At 43.4% G+C, this 6,452-nt stretch overlaps 1 protein-coding gene across 3 annotated transcripts in view; it reads left to right on the top strand.

Annotated features, from left to right (window-relative positions):
- The window catches only part of Cep97 (centrosomal protein 97kDa), a 161,117-nt gene that overhangs the window by 79,149 nt on the left and 75,516 nt on the right, over nucleotides 1–6,452 (top strand). The gene's annotated exons all lie outside the window — the stretch shown is intronic.

Here is a 6,452-nt window from a genome sequence, read left to right as displayed (position 1 = left end):
CCTATGCTGTTAACGATCCTCGATGATTTGTAAGCATTCTGCAGTGCATCGAATAAATGGTTTAAGGCGTGGTTATACCACTTGCTTGGCTTCTTTGGCACCTAATAGTGCCATCTGCAGTGTCATCTATACGAATAGATCAGGTGCAATCCAACAATCCTGGACATCGTGCCACTGCAACGTCATATATTTCTACCAATATCCTGGGCGTACCCCTCTATGTTTTTTCTAGATCTCATGCTAAATACCGGGCGTGTCGCTGGAGTTATCTAATAGTAACAATTCGTCAAGTCATCGTCGGCTGTACGCTTGAGCGGTCCAGTTTGCTAGTCTCCAGGTGATACCATCGCCGGGCCTGTGGGGCCGCTGCAGTGTCAGCCAAGCGCCGCTGCCGCTGGATCAGCCCGTACGCAACCTAGCGCTGGCGCTAGTTTCGGTTTCTGTCTGTATGTGTGATCGTGCGTCAATTGCGGCGAGTGTGTTGAAGCATGAGCTTGCCTGTTTCGCGCACGAATAGGTTTGACTTTTGCGCTCAGCATGTCTACCTACTTAGCTATCTCTCTGTCCGTGGTGATCTGTTTTTGTAACTTTGAAGGAAGCACAATGTGAATAGGCGTGATCGACCAGGCTCGCGTGCATCAAGTTTCGTGCGTGCGAGAGCGTCTCGTCGAGTGCAAGCTTGTACCCTTCTGTAAACAGGCCTGACAAGATGTTTATATAGCCGTAGGAGCAATGGGCGATGTGCCTTGTTTTCCTTTTGTTCTTTATTTGTCGACTTCTTGAAATGCACCGGTCAGTGATAGGAGTAACGAAATCGATTCAACAATCATCTAATTATTGTTAGAATTGTTAATCCGCCTATCGACGCCATAATTTTCCAAGTAATCTCTGTTTTTGTTTTTTTTTTTGTATCTCTTGCCTCGTGAACGTATGCTTGCGCCGACGGATTCGGCCTACAAGGTGTAACAAGCATATAGTGCCAGCCATAGGAAACGTTTCGAAAGTCCAGGTGGAAAAAATTGCAAATCCCACAAAGAGATACACAAATGAATAGGCGTATATGCGTCATCAGGGTAACGGTCTGCCCTTCTGTGTATGTGTGTGTGTGTGTGTATACGTGCAATTTCGGGAAAATATTTTCCCGAAAGCTTCTCTTGCTAACCGATACACATTCGGCAACGTTTTATATTCACGAATTCGTGGGCGTTCCTGCCCGTTCCGCTACTGGTGGACGTTCTTGCTCCATTTTGTCTGTTCCGTTACTTCAACAAAGGAAAACAGAAAAGATGCCATTGAGATCGGGATGTATTATGAGATGTAACACCATTGTGGGTAGCAAGTATCGCTGTATGGAGCTGCCGGCCTATCTGTTACTGGCTTGAGATGTCGAGAGTCGACTCCAGGATACGATCGGGTTGTCACTGCTGTGCTATCCTCGTTGATGTTACCGTCATTGTTCTCGAGATGCAAATTGTTGTCGTTGTTTTTATTGTTGTTTTTTTACTCTATACATATATGTGCCTGTGTGTGAACGTATCTGGCTATAGAAATATAGCTGATTTACTATACTTACCGCAAAGATACAACTGGTCCAGCCGTTCGAGCCCGCCCCGGCTAGTTAAAATGAAACTCCAGTATCACGTACTGCTGCATTGCTGTTGTTAGTGGTAGTGATAGGTGTTCACGTTGTTGACAGCTGAACGATTTGTTCTGACTCATGGCGACAGCATTGACGGGAGCTGCCGTAACCACCGCGACAACAACAACGACAACGACGACTGCAATAACAAAAAAAAAAAAAGAAAGACGAAGCGGAACTAGCGGGCGAGCTGTCTCAAGATTGTCACGACGCACCCCACTCATTCCCGTCTCCTTTCTCCCGCGATGGAGCTGGGTGCCTGACTGTTCTTCCCTAGCTGAAACTACACATCTATTTTTGAGACATCCGCTAGCACGCCGATATTTTAATGCACGAAAATGACATCTTTTAGCCAATCATTCGCTTAGTACGTTTTGAAAGATCATAGTGGATCAAAAGAGCTTGTTTAGAGGATACAAGGTTAATCGCATCTGGTCCTGTTGAATATATCGACATGAACTAGGTTAGAGGAATATTTCTCGACATATTTGGAGAAGCGCTGTACCGCGAAATCAACACGGATATCGTCTATCAGCTTCTGTAATTACTAATTGTGCGGAGACCTTCTAAGCCAGGCTGTAAGCTGGTCAGCCAGGCTTATGGAAGCGACATCGCAGAAGTTCTCTCTTCCAGCAATTTGTTTATATTCGTATGTTTCTACTTCATGCTTCGTTGTATTTTTTTGTAAACCGACGCCTAACATATGGGTCATAGATATCTCTCAGCAACTGGCAAATTAGATTGCCATTAATTACTAGATTCCAGTACTGGATGGATTTCGTTAGAGTGATATTGTTACGGAAGGTAGTCAGAAGCAGAATATAGTACCCCTCTTAATCGTGCTATCCAATTAGTGGAACCTAATTAAGCTATCGCCACTTTATTCATTGTTGCCTTAATAGAAACGTAACAATTGCATTGAGTTGATAGAAGGGAGCATAGTTAAGTCACTGCAGCAATATTACTGCTGACCTGTATTTTATTGGACGACATATTCTCGTCACTATGTCCCGAACCCTGTCGCACTGTGATATAAGTACTTCACTTGTCATGTCTATTCCATGTTGATCCCACGAAGAAACTATGATTTGGCTTACAACTGAGAGGTTAGGTTAAGTTAGACTTCAGTTAAATCATACTTTCTATATGATCCTCGCCAGTAACTTCTACTACCAAAATATACTTCTAGTTGCCGAACATCGACAAAGGAAATAAGCACTTCTAGTGTAAACCAGGCTTGACTGATTTACTCTCTTTTAGGACAAATCAGTAAAGGGGAACATACAAATCCTACCTGTCCAACAATAAGCTTATAAGGGCCGTGCCCGATCAAACTCACTGAAAAAAATTAAAAATAAATAAATAAATTCGTACATTTATAACTCAGATTTCCGTCGTCCTCCAGAACTTGAAATCCGTTGACTAAACAGATTCTAATATGCCCAGTCCAAATCGAACTCTGGCCGGAATTCATTTACTTTGAGGCAGACGTTGCTGGTAGCGGTCATCGTAACGAGGTAAATTTCGTTTTGCATCGACTTGATTCATTTGAAGAACAATTACTAGTCGTAGCTCGCAGGTTACAGCCGACGATTATGTCAGCACTTGGCGAAACCGTTGGTGGTCCTCGACGCCTCAGTTATTGCCGCGGTAACTATCGTTACCGTCGCAAAAGTACTTGCTTCTAGGTGTTCATCATACTTATGCTGATGATGCTTGTGAAACATTCGCGTTCTATTACGATGAGATGAACGAACCCGTCGATGCGTAGCCAGTGACAATAGTAATAACAATAATAATAACAGCAACAAGTGCCTGCTTATGTCCGAAATCGGTGGAGCTAGGGGTTCGTGCTAGGCAACAAGTTGTTGCTAATGTTCCCCAACGACAAACAGGCTACTGCAGTGCATGGACACTGAGTGACGATGTACATGGTCTGCACGCAGGAGTTTGAGTTCTAATCTAAACAAGTTATTGTCATTGTAACAAGTCTAAAAGGAAACATAAAGCTGTGGCACTTACTACTGCTGCAATGCTCCATGCAGCAGTCAGCCAGCCAATTAAGTTCTGAGTTTATCTGAACGAGGTTGTCACATCTCTCATTCCTCACCATAGCTGGATCTTGCCTTCATATTATCACGGGTATGAAAACAGCCGGTCACGCCCTCTGATCACCGGTGGCTGGGCGTCGAAAGTCCCATTAGAGACAACGGACAGATGGAACCGGGAGTGAAGTATGGATGCTGTAACGATGCTAAACCCACAATATTTCCCACTCTACACCGACTACACAGATGCGCAAATCAGTTCGATAGAAGAGTTTCATCGACTTTTCTATAGGTATTAATACTGTTACTTGTCTATCGATCCCGGCCAACTCATACGTGATGGATATTGGATCGATCGTGATCAGCAAGCGTGGCCTGAGCGATTCACCGTGATCCTATTGATCAATGCAGACAGATATTGTTACATGAACTCTCTGGGAAAATAAATACAGGTCAACAATGTTGATAGATGAATAATGAAAGCCTTCACACGCACCGCGTAGTTGTAAACACAACGCGACAAATAAACAGAATTTGTATATCGAGATTAGGCAGCTAATTTTCGATAGTACTGCTTAACAGTTCTGTCCTCATCGAATCAGTAGTGATCTCGGCTGCATTCAAGGATTTAGATCGTTGTGAAATTGATTACTAACTAATGATCTATAGTAAACATTGCCTCATCACTGTCTTCCGAAAAGTAGGCACAGGAATTGAAAATAATGTGTTTTTTTTTTCGTGTGTATGTATGCAATGTTACGGCAATATCACTGTTATCTTACGTGAATAGTTTGCCAGTTTTTTTTTGTAATAATAATTAACAAATGTATGGTTTCAGTCGTGTCGGCCTTTTTTGCGTCAGTCAAATAGGGGAAGAGGGCAAAGGGATTAGCGAGATCCGAATCACACGCCCTTCGAAACCATTCGAAGTGCTATGCAGTACTCATTGCTGCATACGATACAGCGAAGTCAATTACTGCTAGTGTCGTTCTTAATAGGGTCAACTGACGTCTAATATTTTTGAACGATAAACGTTAGAAAATATCTGGCATATTTATAAACTCTTTTTGAGTCCAGCGTTATTGCTCGGTTTAGCAAGATCGAACAACAAAGCTGGGGTTACCCAGCGACGTATAAGCGCCCCCATATTTACTGCTGATAGATCTAGTATGTCCATCTATACAAAACGATAACACCAAAGCGATACGCACGCAACTAAGCTTGCCTTTGAAACTCGCGCGAGGTTCCGCCTAGGCGTCAGCGGTGATATCAGTAGATAATAAAGGGCTTTATGTCAGAAGAAACGCTGTTGAGGTAAAAGAATGGTCTAAAAATCAGGCATAGCTGTCCACGTTCGACGTTTACGTCATTTCGAAGAAATTTGGCGAGCTGGTGTAACAGTGCTGTACACTCTGTCATGGAGCTGGGTTAGGAATCGGTGCGTCCTAATAACAGTAGCAGCATTCAGTAAAATTTGAAGGAATTACCAAATAGCCAGGCAGAATTCGTCATCATTGAAGCGAGACACATTTGACACAAAGTATAGACACATGAACCAAGATGTGATGATGAGCGTCGTGTGCTGGGGAGAAAAAAATGGGAATATATATATGTATATATATATATCGACAGACTACCCAAGTAAGTATATGTAAAAATACATGTTAAGTTGTCGATGTAGAGGGGGAGTGAAGCTCGGATTCTGAAGGATTGATTGACAATCTACGAAACTCTGCACAGCGCTACCCAGTAATGCAAATCGACCGCTATCGAACCGGCCTGCATTTAGCTATCCGTCAAGCATTTAGGTTTTGTTCTCTAGTCCTCTGTGTCTTGATTTCCTTCAGTCTGTTCGAAGAGGCCTCGTGCGCGATACCTGACGCGGCCTTCACAGCTCGTTTGAGGCACGTATACTCGATCATTTTCTGCTCAAGCGATTAGCGCGCTACAGAACCACCATCGACATGGCCCTTGCTGGAAGTAACGCTACCACTAGTAAATTCCTACTGTCAACTGAGTCATCAAGAGGATTTTTTTAAATGCACTGACCCTCTATAAAATGCGCTTAGCTTTTTGAGCACCTAGTGTTGCGCGTGGTACAAATGCCTGTTTAGCAACTGTCGCCACATATCAACGGTGAAGTGGAAGTCATCAATGGAACACTCATCGGTTTCGATGTCTGAGAGGGAAATTATAACAAAAAAAGAAAGAAAGCTAGGAAGAAATGCGAGTGGGAGAAGGACAAATAGAGCTGTTAATGTTTGGGTGCTGTCTCGCTAAAACGGCCCGGTCGCGTCAGCAGGTGCTCAGTTATACAGACGTTGCTGTCAACCAGGCTGTTGTTTTAAGCAGATACTCAAGGTTGTACAACAAAACACGCTACTCCATCATTCAGGTATTTGACAATGAGGCAATTTTGAGCTGTCGTTAATGTTGATGATGGTGTTAATTAAAGCCCACTTAATTAGCACCACTGACCCAGTTCGAACTGCGCCGAAATTGGGTCGAACCGAAACCGAAAGGAGCCATGTGACAAGGAACTGCAGACAAAGCATTAGCGTGCCGAATATAACACGTGTCGCCTGTTGCTGCACTACATACGATGTTCGCCATCGATGTCCATGGTGCATTAATGGGGCAACTAGCGTTAGAAGGTGAGCAGAAATCAGCAATTGGTATGTATATATATCTGGCGTATCTAAATTGAGAATTTTCTTATGCTTTGTTTTTACGGTTGCATCTCGCAACTGCGAACCAGTCTATTA

The sequence above is a fragment of the Varroa destructor genome, unplaced genomic scaffold (genome assembly GCF_002443255.2).
Source record: "Varroa destructor unplaced genomic scaffold, Vdes_3.0 BEIS01000003.1, whole genome shotgun sequence".
Classification (NCBI taxonomy): domain Eukaryota; kingdom Metazoa; phylum Arthropoda; class Arachnida; order Mesostigmata; family Varroidae; genus Varroa; species Varroa destructor.
This window is presented reverse-complemented; position numbering and strand designations above follow the sequence as displayed.